The sequence below is a fragment of the Phyllobates terribilis genome, unplaced genomic scaffold (genome assembly GCF_046119375.1).
Source record: "Phyllobates terribilis strain yellow unplaced genomic scaffold, ASM4611937v1 Scaffold_12__6_contigs__length_324123572, whole genome shotgun sequence".
NCBI lineage: Eukaryota > Metazoa > Chordata > Amphibia > Anura > Dendrobatidae > Phyllobates > Phyllobates terribilis.
Genome location: NW_027362772.1, coordinates 195,726,077 through 195,750,297, shown reverse-complemented (window position 1 = coordinate 195,750,297; position 24,221 = coordinate 195,726,077).

Here is a 24,221-nt window from a genome sequence, read left to right as displayed (position 1 = left end):
GCCTTACAATTATTGGGTATGCAAGCTGGACACGTGGCATGAACTGGCTCTCTACACCTTCGAGGTCCTGGCCTGCCCTAGCATTTTGTCAGAGCAGGTTTTTAGTGCCGCTGGTGGAATTATAACCAATAGGTGCATCCACCTGTCAACTGAAAATGCTGACAGGCTGACTCTTGTAAAAATGAACAAGGGCTGGATTGGGCCAGACTTCTCAACACCACTGAATGATAGCAGCGTAACATAAACTCATATACAGTGTCTTTTTTTTGGGAGATCTAACTCTATTCCCAGGCACCTCTGTCTTCACACCCAGACATGGGTATATGCTTCCTGATTTTGTCTATTTGCTCTTGTCCTCCTCCTTCTCTGCATCGTCATCCTCCACCACCATATCACCACCATATGTACCATATCAACATATCTACATCTCTTGCAAGGGGCTTTGGAGTTTCTCCATATTTTTGGCAACCGTTGCTTCACTGCATAGGCAAACAGTATGGGGGTTAATTAGGTCCCTGCAGCAATAAAGGGAAGAGGGAGGGGGAGAGGGGGAAGCAATCATCAAGAAATAGAGACTGCAGAAAAGTACATGTTGGTGTTGTGGGAAAGAAAGAAAAAAAAATGACTTTTTACGGCCAAATGTCCTGCAAAATCAGCAGCTACTATCCTGAACCCCGCATTGGAAACTGGCAATCGAGATGTCTCTCTGTGCCCCCTCAGCATCCCAGATGGGACCCACACTCACTGTCCCCATTTCTCTGGGGAGGGACAAACTGTTACTTTCATGATAGATACTGGAGCAGCCAGTACAGTATTAATGAAAGAACACAGATCAGAAGACATACTGTCCCCCGAATATGTCACTTGTGAAGGGGTAGAGGGACGAGCTACTAAATTACAAATGTCTCCGTCCCTCTGACTGAATTTTCATGATTCAATTTCAATTGTGATCCAGGTTTTCGTTTCTCCTGATGTATCTTTTGATTTGTTAGGGACAGAAGTGTTGCAGAAAATTGGAGCCTGTATATGACCTTAAGATGATCACCGCATAGACAAAGGCACACTGTGTAGTCTCTTGTCCTTGACATTTCCTACAGCCCTGGACAGTACACACTCTGAACCCCATTCCCTAAATACTTGGTTAGAGAACATAACCAGCCAGCTGTGGGAATGTTACAAACTTGATTTGGGAGAACAACCCATTCCCCGTTGACAGTAAAACTTAAACCAAGTGTCCATCCCTCTGTATAAAGTGGTACCCTATAAGTGCTGTGGAGAATGAGGTGATACATGATAACGCACGAGAGCTCCAGAAAGGTTGTCCAATTGTCCCTATAACCTCCCCGTTTAATTTTCCCCCATATAGCTATCAAACATTGTAATGTTCTAAATCCAGCTACATTATTACCAGTGGATTTAGAAAAGGGAGGAGAATATCAGGATGAGATAGAGGGAGGGACTGTGAGACAAAACTTGCCCCTGTAAACTATCGGATGAGGAAGCTCAGTGTGACATTGACACATAAACATGACTGTCAAACATTGATGGATGCAGAGACATAGGGCTTGTTAGATATCACTGATGTACCCCCACTAACCCCTCTGCTGAGTATTTTGTAGATGGTTCCAGAGCTCGGGACACCGATCAAGGACGGTTCATCACCGGGTATGCAGTAGTCCACAATGGTAAAGCAGTAATACATGAACCACTCTCGTACAGCTGCTCTACACCAGAGGCTGAGCTGAAGGCGCTCACTGCAGCGTGCAATCTGGGAAAAGGTAAAGACATCAATGTATTTTCAGACTTCAGATATTTTTTAAAGGGTCGCACATGACTTTGGCGCCATTTGGCATAATTTCCTCACATCTGCTGGCAAACCTATGAGGCGGTAGAGCAGCTACTCACAGCATTCACCCTTCTCCAAAGGGCAGCTATCGGCGCACACACGGGAGCAAATGTGGCACCCCAGGGGTCTGGTTTCCACAGTAACAGCAATGTTATGTCTGAGAGCAGGTGGGAGGTCTCTTGGTCAGGGATCCTATGCATGCCACACCTCCTGCCCAGTCCTGGGAGGGGAAGAACTTCCCCTATATAAACCTAGGGCTGAGGCAGGGTTAGGGAGTAGAGAAGAAGTAGAGACAGAGAAGCAGATATAGGAAAAGAACATCAGGAGCTCTGTGGGAGCAGTGCTACAAGGAGTCAGGGGCTGGCAGCTGCAGAGCTCGCCCTGACTGAGAAGTTATCACCGGACCCGGAGTCCGAGGCTGTGGGGACTAACTCCTATCCAGCAGCAGAAACCGACCGGCAGGGGATTGCAGGTCCTCTGGCCCAGAAACCCGAAGGCACGGTCACACGCGTGGGACCAGCACCGCCGTCGTGGAGCGGAAGCTACTAGAAGGCCCCGAGTCACCGGCCATACGGGTGAGCACCACACGGTACACTCAGGGACGTGGGCTACTTATACCCGCTTCTAGCAAGGTAGCCAGAAGAGTATCGTTAGTTTGGGAGGCCTACAACTCCGCCTGGCCAGGGGAGATCCCATCTGCTCAAGGACTGACCAGGCCCCAATCGCTAGCCAGTACTCCGGGAGGGTCTATCGTCACCAGTAAAGACCCTGAACTACACCGTACCGTCTCCGAGTGGTTCCTGCTACCCCCATCATCCACGTCGGCTGCCCTGAGGCCATACCCATCCCGTTGGGGGTTATACTATCACGCTGCACAATCCTACCACCGGCCTCAGCGGTCTGCCCTGCAGCAGCAGCTCCTTAGCTGTACTCAACGGGTGGCGTAGTCGTCCAACATCTACAGCTAATACAGCGCCACTTAGTCTGACTCCCTGGGCACGGACCGGATCACCGCCACGAGACTACAACCCTCAAGAGATCCGGCTCCGGGTAAGCTCCCGCGTGCGCAACGCAGCGCGACACAGGCCCAGGGGCGCGTGAACTTTTGGCGTAGTCGGCAGGATTTCGTGCCCGCAACCACCGGGTACTGCGTGCCTGAAAAAGACTGTTCAAACTTACCAGTGGTGAAGATTCCCGCCATCCGGCGCCATTTTCAGCCTTCTTCCCGCCTTCCGTGGAGTTTTCCCGCCGTTGGACGCCATCTTGAAGACGCCGCGCGGGAAGAAGAGGGGCGTGGACTCCAAAAGCGCGCGAGAACTGAAGCCCCGCCTCACGTCCGGACGTTGCGTAAGGTCCTGGAAGGAGCCCAGCAGACGCCGACGTCACAGGAGCGCGACGGAAGGTCCTCAACCCTGACGATTCACTGCGGAGCCGCGGCCTACGGAAAAGGATCATCGCAAGGTAGGCCACGGTCCACTAGGGGGGAGAAGGATGCCGGATACGGAGGAGAGCTTCACCGCTTCAACCCCCGCCAGCGCCACCGCTGTTGCGGTCATGCCTTTCACCATGCCCTATATCCCGGGGGCAGCCTGGCTACCCCAGTACTCAGGGGAGTCACATACCCTGCATGACTTTAGAGAAAAGCTGGATAGCCTCTTCCAGGTGTACCCCCTCACAGAGGAGCAAAAAGTGAGCATCCTGGTGGCCCAATTAACCGGGGCAGCCCAAAGGGAGGTAAAGTCCTGGCCACCTGGGGGGAGGACTGTCGCAGGGATACTAACCCGGCTGAGGGACACCTTTGATACCCGCACCTCAGCCGAGATCAAGCTTAGATTCTACGGGTGCAAACAGCGGGCACATGAGAGTATAAGACACTATGCCCTGAACCTACAAGAGGCCCTGAGAGCCATTAAGCAGACCGACCCTGACGGCGTGGGAGACGAGGACAGGCTGTTGACTGAACAATTTATAGAGGGTTTATATTGCAATGCCCACCGAACCCAGTTGCGGGCAATGGCCTTACAGGACCCTCATCTGGGATTTGCACAGTTCAAGGACAGAGCCATCCGGGTGCTTCGAGAACCGGCACCAGGTGGCGTTGTGACCCCCAGACGCCCCACTACCACTTACTACCAGGAGGCGGCGCCCTTGTCGGCAGGGCCTGTGGGAGCTGATGCGCAGGCTTTGAACAATGACCCGGCTCCAGACCTGCACCATCAGGTCCAAGAGCTAGCTAAAAGCATTGCTGCGCTAACCCGAACTGTGCAGTCTTTACAGGTTTCCACTCCAGGGAAGATCCAGCTGGCATCCGGAGCGGAGGACATCCCGTGGCGTCGACCAAGGAGGACCCCACCGGCCAGAGGAAGACCCAGCGACCGATACAACGAGGACGGCCGACCCATCTGCCGCCGCTGCAATCAACCCGGACATATGGCAAGGTACTGTCCTTTAAACTGGCACAACCTGGGGTAGAGGGCCAACCCCCAGGAAAAAGATCACCAGGCCCATCGAACTGGCGCGACAAATATGTGGGAGGACGTCCAGTCTTACCCGTGGTACTGGATGGCATTCCTATGAGTGCCCTACTGGACACCGGGTCACAGGTCACCACCATCCCGTACGTGCTCTTCAAGCAGTACTGGAATGACTCGGATATCACCCGCTACCCTGACGACGACTTGAGTATCATCGCCAGCAATGGTCAGCCCGTGCCACAGATTGGATTTAAAGAGGTGACCATTAAAATTGGTAGAGTCGAACTGGCAGCACAGGGACTGATCATTGTAGACATTGACAAACACGAGAGTCACCCAAAGATAACTCTAGGAACTAATGTAATTGAAAATTGTCTTGCAGAGGTGATTTTCCTTTTACAGCAGGTTGCCAAGAACGCCAGCTCCGGCCAGCAGCGAGTGCTCCAGAAAGAGATCCGGGCACTGATGCGACGGCAACAGCTAGAACTCTCCGGTGGTGAGATTGGTAGCGTGCGAATGTGTGACCCTTTCCCTATTGCCATGCCCCCGAAAAGTGAAATGATAATTTGGTGCCGGGCAGCTATTGGTCTGAGAGGTAGAGATTACCAGGCAACGGTAGAACCAGTTTACTCAGACAGTAGGCCCACCATTTTGACAGCACGGGGGGTGGTCAATGTACGCCATGGGAGGGTGCCCGTTCGCATAATAAATATCGGGAAGAGGGAAGTGTACCTGCCCCGGTATGCCACGCTAGCCAAATTGTATACCATCAATCAAGATTCCATACAGTCCGTAGAACCCTTGCCTCCATCTTCCCCGGAGGAAGGTAACGGCTCTCAGAAAACAATGGAGGACTGGTGTCAGCAACTACATTTGGGTACTGACTCCACTCCCTCACACCAGAAACAGGGAGTCTATCGGGTGGTTCAAGAGTACGAGAGAGTGTTTAGTAAACACCCGTTAGACTTCGGGCGAGTCAAGGGGGTAGAACACCACATCCCCACGGGAGACCATCCTCCCATAAAAGAGAAGTATCGACCCGTACCCCCTGCACACTACCAACACGCCAATGGGATGCTTAGAGACATGAAGGAGGCTGGGGTGATCAGGGATAGCTGTAGCCCCTGGGCAGCTCCACTAGTCTTAGTCAAAAAGAAAGACAACACCATGAGGATGTGTGTAGATTACCGGAAAATCAACCGTATCACACACAAGGATGCGTACCCCTTACCAAGGATAGAGGAGTCTTTGGCTGCTTTAAGATCTGCTAACTTCTTCTCTACCTTGGATCTCACTAGTGGGTACTGGCAGGTTCCTGTAGCAGAGGCGGACCGGGAGAAGACCGCATTCACCACCCCGATGGGACTTAGCGAGTTTACCTGCATGCCGTTCGGACTCTGCAATGCACCAGGAACCTTCCAACGATTAATGGAGTGTTGTCTGGGCCACAGAAACTTTGAGACGGTCCTGTTGTACCTGGACGATGTCATTGTATATTCCAAGACGTATGAGGACCACCTGAAACACCTGGCGGAAGTGTTCGAAGCTCTGGCAAGCTACGGCCTAAAGGTGAAACCCTCCAAGTGTCACCTCCTGAAACCAAAGGTGCAGTACCTGGGACACGTGGTGAGCGCTGATGGAGTGGCTCCCGACCCTGATAAGATCACCGCAATTAAGGAATGGCCAAGTCCCTCCAGTGTAAAGGAAGTGCGGCAGTTCCTCGGGTTGGTAGGCTATTACCGCAGATTCATCCCCGGTTTCACCAAGAAGGCAGCTCCTATGCAGGACCTCCTGATAGGCCAGTCCCGGAAGGCCAAGAACCAGAAGCCACCCTTCAGATGGGAGAAGTTAGAAGAAGAGTCCTTCCGCCAGCTGAAGATGGCCCTCACGGGGGATGAAATCCTGGCGTACCCTGATTATAGCCAGCCCTTTATCCTCTACACCGACGCAAGTAACATCGGGCTAGGAGCCGTGCTGTCCCAGATCCAGCAGGGGAAAGAACGAGTAATCGCTTACGCCAGCCGAAAACTGCGACCCACCGAAAGAAACCCTGAGAATTACAGCTCATTTAAGCTAGAGTTCCTGGCAGTGGTGTGGGCAGTCACCGAACGCTTTAAGCACTACCTCGCTTCTTCCCGGTTCACCGTGTACACGGATAACAACCCGTTGACACACCTGGACACGGCAAGACTCGGTGCCCTAGAGCAGAGATGGATGGCCCGTCTGTCCAACTACGAGTTCACAATCAAATACCGGGCAGGACGCTCCAATACCAACGCGGACGCCCTGTCCAGGATGCCAAACCTACCGGACGTAGGAGAAGATCCAGAGGGACTGGAAGAAGTCGAACTCCCCGCGTTCCACCGTCATGGGACTATCCAGTATTCCCATCGGGTAAGGAGTAAGCAAGCCGCTACGTTTAACCCCTTGCCTCACTACAACTGGGAGGAAACGCAAGACAGTGACCCTGCCGTCCGGCTGGTGAAGGAGATGCTGACTCGGCCAGAGGCTCGCCTTGACCCAGACGCTCCGGAGGAAGCCAAGCAACTATGGGCTGAGAAGAGTCGACTGTTCCTTTACAAGGGGAAGTTGTGCCGCAGAATGGTTAACTCCCGGACGCATGAACTAATCTGGCAAGTAGTGGTGCCACGGAGAGACGCAGCCATGGTGATGGAAGCATACCACGACGGGGCTGGACACTTCGGATGGAAGAAGCTGGAGTTCCTGCTGCGTGGGCGGTTCCACTGGGTAGGCATGAGGGGAACCATCGAGAGGTGGTGCAGAGACTGTGGCCCGTGCAACCTAAGAAGGAAGGACCGTGCCAGCCAGAAGACTCCCCTGCAGTCCATCGTCACCCGGCAGCCGTTGGAACTGGTAGCCTTGGATCATGTAAAACTGACCCCAAGCAGAAGTGGCTACGTCTACGCGTTAACCATTGTGGATCATTACTCCCGGTTCTTGGTTGTCGTCCCCGTTAAGGACTTAACGGCTCAAACAGCAGCTAGAGCCTTCCAGCAGCACTTCTGCCGTCCACACGGGTACCCGGACCAAGTGCTGACGGACCAGGGACCTGCCTTTGAAGCGGAGGTCTTCCAAGAATTCTGCACTCTGTATGGCTGCCGGAAGATAAGGACGACACCCTATCATCCGCAAACTAATGGACTTTGTGAGAAAATGAACCAGGTGGTGATAGATCTTCTGAAAACATTGCCCCTGGAAGAACGCAGTCTGTGGCCTGAGAGGCTGCCCGACCTAGTGGACCTATACAACCACATCCCGGTAGGTTCCACCAACTGTACCCCGGCTTACCTAATGAGGGCGAGACCTGGTAAGTTACCTGTTGACCTGGAAATGGGAGTCCTGACACCCGAGGACACTTCACCAGAAGCAGACTGGGACACAGAGAGGCAGCAGCAGTACCGGAAAGTACAGGAGAGCGTGGAGCGAAGTCTCTGTCAGGCTAGGGAAAGACAAGAGAAAACTTACAACCAGTATGCTCCCGCTGTTCCCCTGGTACCCGGAGAGCAGGTCTTGAAGAGGAAAAGACGGCTCCACAAGTTGGACGACCAGTGGGAGAAGGACCCGTACACCGTACTGCCCTCAAGCCACGAGAACCCGAAAGTCTGTACCATCAGTAAAGACGGAGGGGAGACCATAGCCATTGTATCCCGGGATCACCTGAAGAAGTGTCCTGAACAGCTACGGAACCCTGAAGAGGAACAAGAAGACCATTGACCCGTAGAGGAAAGGGAAGATATGGTTAGTACTGTGCTCGGAGACTTCCCTCGGTCCTGGACTCAAGTCAATGGTGCAGTTGTGGTACCCGTCCTCACGTTCCTCCAACCAGCATCCCAAGTGCCTACGGAGCAACAGGTAGAGCTGGAAGAGCAGCCGGTCCAGGAGGCAGAAGACTCCACACAAGCAGAACAGGAGGATCAACCCTCTGCTTATAGTGAGCCTGCCGTACCCCTAGTGAGCCAAAGAGCTGGTAGACAGCTGCCCAGTTTACCCTTGACAGCTCCTACACCCTGTAGTTCAGGGCTAGACAGTCAGCTCCGTAGGTCCACTAGGGCCACTAGAGGCCAGTTACCCGCACGTTGGAGGATTTGAAGTGTATAAATTGTTTTATTTGTGGTTACCTGTTTTTCTTGTTGCTTGTGTATAATTATGTGTTTCTAGTTATTTATAGGAGTCCTTGGTGGATTTACCGGGAATCCTTTGTGTATAGTTGGAGCGTAACCCAGGACGGACTAAAGACTGTTAAGGAATCGGGGCAGGACAGACCCCTACCTGGTTACGTCTCCCTGTTTTGGTGAAATGGACACCTTGCTTTTCTTCAAAACTGCACCCGGTTGCGGACACGCCGTAACCATCTTTATGTGTTTTTCTTATTGTATTATTATTGTTTATACCTTGTTATGTTTTTCTAAAAATATGTTTAATCCCGGAGTACTAAATTTCACTAGGGGGGAATGTGGCACCCCAGGGGTCTGGTTTCCACAGTAACAGCAATGTTATGTCTGAGAGCAGGTGGGAGGTCTCTTGGTCAGGGATCCTATGCATGCCACACCTCCTGCCCAGTCCTGGGAGGGGAAGAACTTCCCCTATATAAACCTAGGGCTGAGGCAGGGTTAGGGAGTAGAGAAGAAGTAGAGACAGAGAAGCAGATATAGGAAAAGAACATCAGGAGCTCTGTGGGAGCAGTGCTACAAGGAGTCAGGGGCTGGCAGCTGCAGAGCTCGCCCTGACTGAGAAGTTATCACCGGACCCGGAGTCCGAGGCTGTGGGGACTAACTCCTATCCAGCAGCAGAAACCGACCGGCAGGGGATTGCAGGTCCTCTGGCCCAGAAACCCGAAGGCACGGTCACACGCGTGGGACCAGCACCGCCGTCGTGGAGTGGAAGCTACTAGAAGGCCCCGAGTCACCGGCCATACGGGTGAGCACCACACGGTACACTCAGGGACGTGGGCTACTTATACCCGCTTCTAGCAAGGTAGCCAGAAGAGTATCGTTAGTTTGGGAGGCCTACAACTCCGCCTGGCCAGGGGAGATCCCATCTGCTCAAGGACTGACCAGGCCCCAATCGCTAGCCAGTACTCCGGGAGGGTCTATCGTTGTCACCAGTAAAGACCCTGAACTACACCGTACCATCTCCGAGTGGTTCCTGCTACCCCCATCATCCACGTCGGCTGCCCTGAGGCCATACCCATCCCGTTGGGGGTTATACTATCACGCTGCACAATCCTACCACCGGCCTCAGCGGTCTGCCCTGCAGCAGCAGCTCCTTAGCTGTACTCAACGGGTGGCGTAGTCGTCCAACATCTACCGCTAATACAGCGCCACTTAGTCTGACTCCCTGGGCACGGACCGGATCACCGCCACGAGACTACAACCCTCAAGAGATCCGGCTCCGGGTAAGCTCCCGCGTGCGCAACGCAGCGCGACACAGGCCCAGGGGCGCGTCACAAACGCCCCTTGCAGAAGGGAATGCCTTGGTCGACCAGGCGGCTGAGGAAGCAGCATGACTACCTCTGACTGGAATACTGGCCATAGCAGACACGACCCCGCTAGGGGACTCAGTGACCGAGAGTGCGGGAAGCTACCTTTTCACAGAGGAGACTGTCACCACACCGGCCCCAGTGGCCATTGATCATGAACTACTGCACTTCTTCCAGACCCAGGCTCCCCCACACGAACAGAAAACATGGGCCAAAGCGGATGCTGTACGGTCAGAGTCGGGGGTATGGCAGGTAAAGACCAGGATTTGCCTCCCACGCTGTGTGTTTCCCATGATGGCTTCCCTAGCACATTTTCCTGGTGCATAACTCAAAGGGTGTTATGTGTGCAGTGGTGCTACAAAACTGGTGCCCCCAGGGTTTCTGAATGCGGCTACAAAGTATGTCTAGTTTGTGCGAAACATAACCCCGGTAGACCTATTTGATTCCTACAAAATGCACCCCAAAACTAGATTACCCACTTCAGAGACTGCAAAAGGACTACATAGAGCTACCTAAGGAGGGTACTTATGAATACGTCCTGGTATGCACTGATCTTTTCCCTTGGTTGCCTGAAGCTGGGGCCGTTACCACAGTTTAAAACAAAATTTTGATAAGTGAGATGGTTTGTAGAGATGGGGTAACCAAACCATCTAAAGTGACAGAGGCACACACTTCACTGGAGAGCTGATGAAACAGATCATGGCCACTTTGGTGATAGAACAGGTTTTCCATGTTCCCTATCACTCACATAGTGGGAAGGTGGAACGCCTTAATGGTACTCTGAAATTAAAAATCCAGAAGTGTATGGAGGAAACACACTTGTCCTGGGTAGATTGCTTGCCCATTGCATTATATTCAGTGAGGACCGCCCTAAGAGGTAGAGAGAAGCTGTCCCCGATTAAATACTGTTTGGTAGTGTCCCTAAGACAGGGTTATATTTCCCACAGCAGCTGCAGCCTCCTACAGTTCCTTCACTGAATATGTCTTGGAGTTGCATAAATATCTGACTGTTACTCATAACCGTGTTCTTTCCTTCAGACCCCAACTGTATAAGCGGCACACACATTGGTACCAGGAGACTAGTTTGTGGTCAAGAGACATATGAGAAGACCACTGGACCCAGATACAGTGAGCCATTTTAAATAACACTGACCACTGCCACTTCTGTCAAGCTCCAAGGCAAAGATACTTGGATCAACACCAGCCACTGAAAAAAGGTCCTGATCCCCGGCAACAGCAAAGATGATGACCCTGCCCCTTTGGACCATGTTGATGGCAATTGCATCCTTTTCCCTAACTCTCAATGAGTGACTAAAGGAGGAGAGGACTGAGACAACAAACTGATAAGTATCACCAAGTCCTGCTGCGATACATAATTTCTAAAGACTGTCCTAAGAACTGCTGGATATGCACCCATAGCTTAATATCCTCTGATACTATGCCATATCTTGCAGTGGCCCCAACCCCATATAGGGCTTTCAACTATAGCTGTTTCCACAAAGAGACTTTTGATACCGCCTGTTACGACGGAGGAAACCTCTGATGCAAGGACTTTTGACTTATATACTTTGTCTTGAGAGACTCACTGACATCATGCCCTGCATACTGCCTAAGGATTTATATCTAGTATGTGGTCACCAGGCATATAAATGGCTTCTCTCGGGTGCAGAGGGAACCTGAACTTTAGCATGCCTTACGCGTGCAACCTTCATACTTCCTCATGGTGACCTAGATATAAATGCTGTCCCCAAACATCCCTTATATATGTGAGCTGCAGACAATCCAACTGAATGGTAGACCTCATATAGTGTAAATGGAGATTGGGAATAAGAGTATATGCATTTAACCTTTCATTACATAAATGTTGGTATTAGTAGTGTATGTAACTGCTAGAACTGGTATATTTGGTATGACGACACTATGTAAAGAGACGCAAAATATCAGACATCATAGATCCTCAGTTATGACATCTGAAAATATCATAGTGCTCCTCCAGTAAATATATGACGAGAGTTACAAACAAGATGTCCGTCAGTGAGCAGGATTTGTCCCCTCCAGGCTTACATAGCATGGGGAAGTAGGTGATTGGCAAATTGTCTATAAATAATAAAAATGAAGGAATTGTTATGGCAAATGTTTATACTTTGTTTTGCTTTATTATTTAGACAATTAATTTATCTTTAATAATTTTGTATTTTAATATTAGCTTTATAAGTGTTATACATAAAAGTAGGGTGTTGTCTCTGATATAGAGATATAATTAAAGCCTTCCTTTGTTATGAAAGTATAATAAACTAGATATAGCCAGATCCTAAGGAATGCAGCAGAATACATAATTTACGACTTTGCTTTTCCCAACTTATCTCCCTTTTTAGGTAATGAAATGTAAGCCACTTTCCTTCTCTTTGTTGTTTGTAATATAAACTTGTAACCAGGCATCTGAGACACAGACAGAATTGGTTGTGTTTCTCTTGTGTTTGATTGATCGACTCCCTGATTTGATCAAAACTGGCAAACGTGTGAAACCTTTTGAGTGTCTCCTAAAACTTTTCATATAGGTTTCTCCATCAATGACTACACACATCAGATATTGTATATAGGATAGCATGCAACAGTTATATACTACACTATGGCTACAGAACATCAGATATTAGACCAGTCACATATTATCCAGTGTATAACACTGGATTTCTGTATCACATATATTACATATAGTATACAGCATAATATGTGATGGTATATGATATACTGTGATACAGACATCGAATATTATACTAGCCTCATATTATCCTGAATATAATGTAGGATGTCTGTGCATATAGTATACATAGTATACCACATACAGGATATGTAACTAGTTCATATTAAACTATAAGTGCAGATATTAGATATTATACCAGTCACATATTATCCTGTATATACCATCTGACGTCTGTGCACACAGTATATTACATCCAGTATAGATGATGATATGTGATGGTACAGGTGCATCTCACTAAATTAGAATATCATCAAAAATTTAAATTATTTCAGTTCTTCAATACAAAAAGTGAAACTCATATTTTATAGAGCCATTACAAACAGAGTGATCTATTTCAAGTGTTTATTTCTGTTAATGTTAATGATTATGGCTTACAGCCAATGAAAACACAAAAGTCATTATCTCAGTAAATTAGAATACTTTATAACAACAGCTTGAAAAATGTTTTTAAAATCCAAAATGTTGGCCAACTGACATGTGTAGCACCCCGAGGGCTCGGCTGCTACAGGGGTATTGCACCTCGAACCAGAGGTGTGGTATTCCACTCCCGGGTAAGGATGGAGTGTGGACTAGAACTCAGTTAGCTGCATGCACCACATACATCCCATTTCCGGGGGACAGAACTACGGTACTCCCACCAGGTCTATGTGCAGGTACGACAGCGTCTGTCCCTGGCTGGAGTGGGAGGGGGGGAGGAATATCCCAGTGGTGCAGGAGCAGAGAGGGGAGGGACTCTGGGCATAGGAAGGAGCCCATTGGTGGCTAGTCACCTGGGCTCGAGTGTCAGAGGGAGTATAAAAGGTGGGCACCATCTTAGGAGTTCAGTCAGACAGAAGAAGAGGAGAAGAGTAGTGACAGGGAGCAGCAGCCCTGTCTGGGTGCTGCTCCTGAAGGGAGCAAGAGAGAGAAAGACAAGAGGAAAGGAACAAGGAACAAGGAAGGAATGGAACCTGGAGAAAGGCCCAGAGACATGAAGGAAGAGGGAACCCGAACACGCTAGGAGTCAGCGGGTGAAGGGTTGGCAGATCAGGGTACCGGATCCCGAACTGGTGGAGGCCACTTATCCTCAGCCAGGAACCGGAGGTCGTGGCCACGTCTTGGCGCGACCACTCACTACACTCACCACGAAGGCACGCCACATAGGGTCAGGGAAACCGGAGATAGGTTTCGCCACCAGAAGGCCCGAGGAAGCTGGACATGGGTGGGTCCCTAGTGGGGACGGCCAGAGAAAGGAACGGAGAAAGGAGTTCAAGGTCACACTCTGGAACTGCCTGGGGGTTGGTCGAGCCCCGTACCTGGTGGACGCAGCACGGCTCGGGTCGTCATCACCTGCAGGACTGACACTGATAACATCTGTGAGTAAAGCATTGAAAACTGCAATCAGTCTCTGTGTTCCATCGCACTACCAGCACTAAAGGTACCGGGACGCCCTTTCTATCACTCCCTTCACCCGCACCAGCTGCCCTGAGGCCATACCTCTCCCGTTGGGGGTTATACCACCATTGCTGCACACATACCACCGGCCTCAGCGGACTGTTCTGCAGCGGCGGCCTTGCGACCGCAAATCAACGGGTGGCGTAGTCGACACTTAAACAACATCTACAAAGACTGCCACACACTTAGTTTGACCACCCTGGGCACGGACCGGGTCCCCGCCACTCGGAGACTACTACCCCCATCGGATCCGGCTCCGGGTATTCCCCCGCGCACACGTGCGCCGCACTACAGCACTGGCCCAGGGGGCGCGTCAACTTTGGCGTAGTCGGCAGGATCTCGTGCCCGTAACCACCGGGTACTGCATGCCTGAAAAAGAGACTTTTTACTTACCTGTGGTGAAGTTTCCCGCCGTCCGGAGTCGTTTCCCGCCATCCGGAGCCGATTCCCGCCATCCGACGCCATCTTCTGCCTTCTTCCCGCCATCCGTGGAGTTATCCCGCCATTGGGCGCCATCTTGAGGAGAGAAGAAGAGGGGTGTGGACTCCGAAAGCCCGCGAGAACTGAAGCCCCGCCTCACGTCCGGACGTTGCGTAAGGTCCTGGAAGGAGCCCAGTGACGCCGACGTCACAGGAGCGCGACGGAAGGTCCTCAACCCTGACGATCCACTGCGGAGCCGCGGCCTACGGAAGAGGATCATCGCAAGGTAGGCCACGGTCCACTAGGGGGGAGGAGGATGTCGGATACGGAGGAGAGCTTCACCGCCACAGCCGCCATACCAGATTGCAGAGCTGCTAGCGGTGCTCCAGAAGGAAGAACCGGAGTACGCGCAGGCCGCGCTGGAAGAGCTGAACAGGAGGATGATCTGGGCGCAACGAGACGTGCTCGCCGGGTGGAAGGAGGAGTTGACCCGGCGCACGCTGACCTGCCAACCGGAGGTGCAGCTGTGACACCCCAGGGGTCTGGTTGCCACAGTGATAGAGATATTACGTCTGAGAGCAGGTGGGAGGTCTCTTGGTCAGGGATCCTATGCATGCCACACCTCCTGCCCATTCCTGGGAGGGGAAGAACTTCCCCTATATAAACCTAGGGCTGAGGCAGGGTTAGTGTGTAGAGAAGAAGTAGAGAAGAGAAGCAGATATAGGAAAAGAAAATCAGGAGCTCTGTGGGAGCAGTGCTACAAGGAGTCAGGGGCTGGCAGCTGCAGAGCTCGCCCTGACTGAGAAGTTACACCGGACCCGGAGTCCGAGGCTGTGGGGACTAACTCCTATCCAGCAGCAGAAACCGACCGGCAGGGGATTGCAGGTCCTCTGGCCCAGAAACCCGAAAGCACGGTCACACGCGTGGGACCAGCACCGCCGTCGTGGAGCGAAAGCTACTAGAAGGCCCCGAGTCACCGGCCATACGGGTGAACACCACACGGTACACTCAGGGACGTGGGCTACTTATACCCGCCTCTAGCAAGGTAGCCAGAAGAGTATCGTTAGTTTGGGAGGCCTACAACTCCGCCTGGCCAGGGGAGGTCCCATCTGCTCAAGGACTGACCAGGCCCCAATCACTAGCCGGTACTCCGGGAGGGTCTATCTTTGTCACCAGTAAAGACCCTGAACTACACCGTACCGTCTCCGAGTGGTTCCTGCTACCTCCATCATCCACGTCGGCTGCCCTGAGGCCATACCCCTCCCGTTGGGGGTTATACTATCACGCTGCACAATCCTACCACTGGCCTCAGCGGTCTGCCCTGCAGCAGCAGCTCCTTAGCTGTACTCAACGGGTGGCGTAGTCGTCCAACATCTACCGCTGATACAGCGCCACTTAGTCTGACTCCCTGGGCACGGACCGGATCACCGCAACGAGACTACAACCCTCAACAGATCCGGCTCCGGGTAAGCTCCCGCGTGCGCAACGCTGCGCGACACAGGCCCAGGGGCGCGTCACAGCCACCATCCAGCACCGCGTCGATCCCGAGAGGTAGCAGAAGCGGACCGGAGGCCGGGGACGACGCCGCGGGGGAGGCCGCAACAACAAGTAAGGGGAACGCCGTTACTCCGGGCCCTGAGGCCGCGGACCTGCCCCTACCTCCCGCCTCGGGACCCGAAGCTCTGGGTGCCGCACCGCCCACCGTACCTCCACCACCAGTAGTCAGCCTTCCAGCAGCAAGCTCTGCAGCGGAGCCTCGCCCTGAACCGTGCTCCCCAACACCGGGCACGATCAGAAAGTCACCGGCCTGGTTAAAAGGCCGAGTGCCCGCGGGCGCTGCACCCCAGCCGGGGCCCCCAGTCGTGCCATCATTGGGGAAAGACCTGTATGAGCAGCACACCTGCCCGGATGGGACACCATTCGTCTGGCCGCCTGAGTACACCAACCCCCGCTCCAGGAAGAGTCATCCCGTAGGAGCAAGGGCCCCAGATGAACCGCTAATCCCAGCTCCGGAGCCCGTGGACCTCTCTTCACCCCGCTGGAGGACGCCCAATTCGAGGGGGACCCCACTGGAGAAGACCTGATGGGGTTCACTCAGGAGACCCGGGCGGGCGCCGCCCGGCGCTATGAGACCTGCCGCCAACAACTGGCAACGTTTGAGCGGGAGCGGAGAGAGAGGAAAGTGAAGGAGGAGTGGCTCCACATTAAAAACGTGGAGCAGAAGACAAGGACCCACCAGGATCCCCCCCGTACAGCTCACGGTCCCCGAGTCACCGGGACTGTTGTTAAGTTTCACATGGCATGTGGCTGGGGCATCATCCAAGACCCGAAGACCATAAGCCAGGTGTTTGTAAACAGGAGCGTGTGGAGCACACCGTTAATCGTAAACGGTAAAAGAGGAGATGTAAATAGTTACCCGACCGGGTATAAGGACTGTTGTGGGACTGTTTCCACTAAGAGTGTGGTCCCCGTTGGGACAGAAAGAGAACTGTTGCCTATTTTTGCCCTAATCCCTAACCTGACCGAGGACTGAGAGCGGTCATCCCTTCCCTCTACCTGGCCGAAGACTGAGAGCGGCCAGATCCCAAGATCCCAAGAACCCGAGAATTCAAGAATGTTTTATTTGAGAATGCCTTAATGTGAAATTTGATATGATGCCAAAGTTTTACATAGTGTTTTTGTAAAAGAGTTCCGGTGGCATTAGCCAGCTGTTGAGAAAACCTCCCATAAAGGGATGGATGAAAGTTGATGTGTTTTATGTGTACGTACACTTTAAAAATTGTTTTTACTCTATTTCAGCCCGAGGACGTGCTGTGGTTTACCAGGGGGGAATGTAGCACCCCGAGGGCTCGGCTGCTACAGGGGTATTGCACCTCGAACCAGAGGTGTGGTATTCCACTCCCGGGTAAGGATGGAGTGTGGACTAGAACTCAGTTAGCTGCATGCACCACATACATCCCATTTCCGGGGGACAGAACTACGGTACTCCCACCAGGTCTATGTGCAGGTACGACAGCGTCTGTCCCTGGCTGGAGTGGGAGGGGGGGAGGAATATCCCAGTGGTGCAGGAGCAGAGAGAGGAGGGACTCTGGGCATAGGAAGGAGCCCATTGGTGGCTAGTCACCTGGGCTCGGGTGTCAGAGGGAGTATAAAAGGTGGGCACCATCTTAGGAGTTCAGTCAGACAGAAGAAGAGGAGAAGAGTAGTGACAGGGAGCAGCAGCCCTGTCTGGGTGCTGCTCCTGAAGGGAGCAAGAGAGAGAAAGACAAGAGGAAAGGAACAAGGAACAAGGAAGGAATGGAACCTGGAGAAAGGCCCAGAGACATGAAGGAAGAGGGAACCCGAACACGCTAGGAGTCAGCGGGTGAAGGGTTGGCAGATCAGGGTACCGGATCCCGAACTGGTGGAGGCCACTTATCCTCAGCCAGGAACCGGAGGTCGTGGCCACGTCTTGGCGCGACCACTCACTACACTCACCACGAAGGCACGCCACATAGGGTCAGGGAAACCGGAGATAGGTTTCGCCACCAGAAGGCCCGAGGAAGCTGGACATGGGTGGGTCCCTAGTGGGGACGGCCAGAGAAAGGAACGGAGAAAGGAGTTCAAGGTCACACTCTGGAACTGCCTGGGGGTTGGTCGAGCCCCGTACCTGGTGGACGCAGCACGGCTCGGGTCGTCATCACCTGCAGGACTGACACTGATAACATCTGTGAGTAAAGCATTGAAAACTGCAATCAGTCTCTGTGTTCCATCGCACTACCAGCACTAAAGGTACCGGGACGCCCTTTCTATCACTCCCTTCACCCGCACCAGCTGCCCTGAGGCCATACCTCTCCCGTTGGGGGTTATACCACCATTGCTGCACACATACCACCGGCCTCAGCGGACTGTTCTGCAGCGGCGGCCTTGCGACCGCAAATCAACGGGTGGCGTAGTCGACACTTAAACAACATCTACAAAGACTGCCACACACTTAGTTTGACCACCCTGGGCACGGACCGGGTCCCCGCCACTCGGAGACTACTACCCCCATCGGATCCGGCTCCGGGTATTCCCCCGCGCACACGTGCGCCGCACTACAGCACTGGCCCAGGGGGCGCGTCACATGCATGTTCAGTAAATGCACTTAATACTTTGTCGGGGCTCCTTTTGCATCAATTACTGCATCAATGCGGCGTGGCATGGAGTCAATCAGCCTGTGGCACTGCTGAGGTGCTATGGAAGCCCAGGTTACTTTGATAGCAGCCTTCAGCTCATCTGCATTGTTGGGTCTGTTGTCTCTCATCTTCCTCTTGACAATACCCCACAGATTCTCTATGGGGTTAAGGTCAGGCGAGTTATCTGGCCAATCAAGCCCAGCGATACTGTTGTTTTTAAACCAGGTATTGGTACTTTTGGCAGTGTGGACAGGTGCAAAGTCCTGCTGGAGAATGAAATTTCCATCTCCAAAAAGCTTGTCAGCAGAGGGGAACATGAAGTGCTCTAAAATTTCCTGGTAGACCGCTGCACTGACTTTGGTCTTAATAAAACACAGTGGACCTACACTAGCAGATGACATGTCTCCCCAAACCATCACCGATTGTGGAAACTTCACACTAGACCTCAAGCAGCTTGGCTTGTGGCCTCTCCACTCTTCCTCCAGACTCTGGGACCTTGATTTCCAAATGAAAATTGGAACTCTGGGACCTTGTGGAGTGTGTCAATGACTGCCTTTTGGACATCTGTCAAGTCAGTAGTCTTCCCCGTGATTGTGGAGCCTACTGAAACTTTTTAAACGCTTAGGAAGCCTTTGCAGGTGTTTTTTGTTAATTATTTTAATTTACTGAGATAATGACTGTTGTGTTTTCATTGGCTGTAAGCCATAATCAACATTAACAGAAATAAACACTTGAAATAGATCACTCTGTGTGTAATGACTCTATATAATATTTGAGTTTCACTTTTTGTATTGAAGAACTGAAATAAATTAACTTTTTGATGATATTCTAATTTAGTGAGATGTACCTGTACTTTGATACAGACATCAGATTGTATATACTGGATAATATATGATGGTATATATCAGGGGTGGGCAATTTATTTTCCCAAGAATGTGGGAACATGAGAGACCATTACTGTTATGGAGGGACAAACCAATAGGCTGAAATGAATTCTGCTCAATATTAATATCAAGTACAATTAATATTAATATAGCATAATAATATAACTTAATATTGAGCAAAATTAAGTATGCTGACATCCCCCTATATACTGTATGAGCCCACACACAGCCCTCCTATATACTGGATGAGCACACACATAGTCCTTTATATACATTATGAGCCCCCACACAGCCTCCTATATACTGTATGAGCCCACACGCAGCCCTCAATATACTGGATGAGCACACAAATAGCCCCCTGCATATATTATGAGCCCCCACACAGCCTCCTATATAGAGCATGAACCCCCACATAGCATCACTATATACAGTATGAGATCCACATAGACCCATATATACAGTATGAGCCACCTATATACAGTATGAGCCCTCACATAGTCCCTATATTCAGTATGGTTCCCCACACAGCCTCCTATATACAGGATGAGCCCCCACACAGCCTCCTATATATAGTATGAGGACCCACATAGCCTCCTATATACAGAATAAGCTCCCACATAGCCTACTATATACAGTATGAGCCCCCACATAGCCTCTTATATATACAGTATGAGCCCTCACATAGCCTCCTATATATAGTGTGGTGACCCACATAGCCTCCTATATACAGTGGTGGCCAAAAGTATTGGCACCCCTGCAATTCTGTCAGATAATACTCAGTTTCTTCCTGAAAGTGATTGCAATCACAAATTCTTTGGTATTATTATCTTCATTTAATTTGCTTGCAAGGAAAAAACACAAAAGAGAATGAAGCAAAAATCTAATCATTGATCATTTCATACAAAACTCCAAAAATGGGCCAGACAAAAGTATTGGCACCCTCAGCCTAATACTTGGTTGCACAACCTTTAGCCAAAATAACTGCGAACAACCGCTTCCGGTAACCATCAATGAGTTTCTTACAATGCTCTGCTGGAATTGTAGACCATTCTTCTTTGGCAAACTGCTCCAGGTCCCTGATATTTGAAGGGTGCCTTCTCCAAACTGCCATTTTGAGATCTCTCCACAGGTGTTCTATGGGATTCAGGTCTGGACTCATTGCTGGCCACCTTAGAAGTCTCCAGTGCTTTCTCTCAAACCATTTTATAGTGCTTTTGGAAGTGTGTTTTGGGTCATTGTCCTGCTGGAAGACCCATAACCTCTGAGGGAGACCCAGCTTTCTCACACTGGGCCCTACATTATGCTGCAAAATTTGTTGGTAGTCTTCAGACTTCATAATGCCATGCACACGGTCAAGCAGTCCAGTGCCAGAGGCAACAAAGCAACCCCAAAACATCAGGGAACCTCCGCCATGTTTGACTGTAGGGACCGTGTTCTTTTCTTTGAATGCCTCCTTTTTTTTCCTGTACACTCTATGTTGATGCTTTTTCCCAAAAATCTCTACTTTTGTCTCATCTGACCAGAGAACATTCTTCCAAAACGTTTTAGGCTTTCTCAGGTAAGTTTTGGCAAACTCCAGCCTGGCTTTTTTATGTCTCGGTGTAAGAAGTGGGGTCTTCCTGGGTATCCAACCATACAGTCCCTTTTCATTCAGACGCCGACGGATAGTACGAGTTGACACTATTGTACCCTCGGACTGCAGGGCAGCTTGAACTTGTTTGGATGTTAGTCGAGGTTCTTTATCCACCATCCGCACAATCTTGCGTTGAAATCTCTCGTCAATTTTTCTTTTCCGTCCACATCTAGGGAGGTTAGCCACAGTGCCATGGGCTTTAAACTTCTTCATGACACTGCGCACGGAAGACACAGGAACATTCAGGTATTTGGAGATGGACTTGAAGCCTTGAGATTGCTCATGCTTCCTCACAATTTGGTTTCTCAAGTCCCCAGACAGTTCTTTGGTCTTCTTTCTTTTCCCCATGCTCAATGTGGTACACACAAGGACACAGGACAGAGGTTGAGTCAACTTTAATCCATGTTAACTGGCTGCAAGTGTGATTTAGTTATTGCCAACACCTGTTAGGTGCCACAGGTAAATTACAGGTGCTGTTAATTACACGAATTAGAGAAGCATCACATGATTTTTCAAACAGTGCCAATACTTTTGTCCACCCCCTTTTTTAGGTTTGGTGTGGAATTATATCCAATTTGGCTTTAGGACAATTCTTTTTGTGTTTTTTCATTGAAGACAAATTAAATGAAGATAATAATACCAAAGAATTTGTGATTGCAATCATTTTCAGGAAGAAACTGAGCATTATCTGACAGAGTTGCAGGGGTGCCAATACTTTTGGCCACCACTGTACAATATGAGCTCCCACATAGCCTGCTATATACAACATCCTCCGTGATTCCTCTGTGCCTTATAATTATTGGCTATCCAAGCTGGACACGTGGCATGAACTGGCTCTCTACGCCTTGGAGGTCCTGGCCTGCTGCTAGCGTTTTGTCAGAGTGGGTTTTTAGTGCCGCTGGGGGAATTATAACTGATAGGCGCATCCTCCTGTCAACTGAGAATGCTGACAGGCTGACTCTTATAAAAATGAACAAGGGCTGGATTGGGGCAGACTTCTCAACACCACCAAATGATAGCAGTGGAACATGAGCTCAAATCCAGTGTCTTATTTTTTGGGAGGTCTATTCCCATACACTTCTTCACACACAGAAATTGGTATACCCTTCCTGATTTTGTCTATTTTCTGTTGTTCTCATCCTTCTCCTCATCCTCATCCTCCACTACCATATCAGCAGAGTGACAATGATGCAACACCCACATAATTTTATTAAGGGTGTATATGATGTCCGTAGGAAATGTTTGTTACACAGCATGTTCATGTATATCCCCCAGGGGTAAATGTTTTTCAGCCCATACACTTAGGCATGGGTATTACAAGTATAGGAGATTCCCTCCTTTATAATGGGAACATTTTTATTCATGAGGCCCTCCTCTACATCTCTTCCAAGGGGGATTGGAGTGCGTCCAAATTTTTGGCAGCCCTTGCAGTCACTGCATATACGAGAACTGTATAGGACCCGCTCCTTTATAAAGGGAACATTTTTTTCATGAGGCCCTCCTCTATGTCTCTTCCAAGGGGCATTGGAGTGTGTCCAAGTTTTTGGCAGCCCTTGCAGTCACTGCATATGCAATAACTGTATAGCAGAAAAGATCCTTTATAATGGGAACATGTTGTTACGGAGGCCCTCCTGTATGTGTCTTTAAATTGATATTGGGGTTATTCCTAAATTTAGCCAGCCGCTGCAGTCACTGCATATGCAAAAACTGCATAGCAGAACCGCTCCTTTATAATGGGAACATGTTGTTGCGGAGGCTCTCCTGTATGTGTCTTTAAATTGATATTGGGGTTATTCCTAAATTTAGGCAGCCATTGCAGTCACTGCATATGCACTAGCTGTATAGCAGAACCGCTCCTTTATAATGGGAACATTTTGTTACAGAGGCCCTCCTGTATGAATATTTAAATAGGTATTAGGGTTATTCCTAAATTTAGGCAGCCGTTGCAGTCACTGCATACGCTATAACAGCATAGGAGACCCGCTCCGTAATAATGGGAACAACAAAGCATATCCAGCTGATGACCCTCTAACAATAGTAAGGGCCTACTGCTGGTCCTTTAAGAATAGTAAGGGCCGCTTGATGGCCCTATAAAAATAGGCTTTATGACTTTCAGAGTCCCTCCTTCATAAATGAAACAGGATGTGTCTGAATATGTCTCACACACCACATGGGCAGATAAGGTAGTAAAATGTTAAAATGACATTTACTGGTAAATGTTTTTTTCACAGTTGAAAGCAATGCAAAAGTGCAAAAACGCATCAAAAAAGCTACGTGTGAACATAACCCAAGGTGTTGAGGATCATTTTTGATTTTAGTTATTTATTTGCCTTATATACAAGTCATTACCCTGTAAAGGATGTTTACCTACAGGCCAGGTATTTAAAACTTTGTTTTCTCTGTCACATGGATCACATACATGTTTTCAGAAAATACTGCCATTTCTGGCCTACATTAAAAATTAGTTTCAGTGTGTCAGTGAAGCTATTTACACCAGTTTGCTGTTCAAAATAATTACCTACAGGCCAGGTATTTGAAACTGTGTTTTCTCCGTCACAAGGATCACATATACGTTTTCAGAAAATACTGCCATTTCTGGCCTCCATTAAAAATTAGTTTCAGTGTGTCAGTGAAGCTATTGACACCAGTTTGCTGTTCAAAATAGTTACCTACAAGCCAGCTATTTAAAACTGTCTTTTCTCCGTCACACGGATCACATATACGTTTTCAGAAAATGCTGCCATTTCTGGCCTCCATTAAACATTTGTTTCAGTGTGTCAGTGAAACTATTGACACCAGATTGCTGTTCAAAATAGTTACTGACAGGCCAGCTATTTAAAACTGTGTTTTCTCTGTCACACGGATCACATATACGTTTTCAGAAAATACTGCCATTTCTGGCCTCCATTAAAAATTTGTTTCAGTGTGTCAATGAAGCAACTGACACCACTTTGTGTTAAAAATAGTTACCTACAGGCCAGGTACTTAAAACTGTGTTTTCACCGTCACACGGATCACATATACGTTTTCAGCCATTTCTGGCCTCCATTAAACATTTGTTTCAGTGTGTCAGTGAAGCTATTGACACCAGTTTGATGTTCAAAATAGTTAA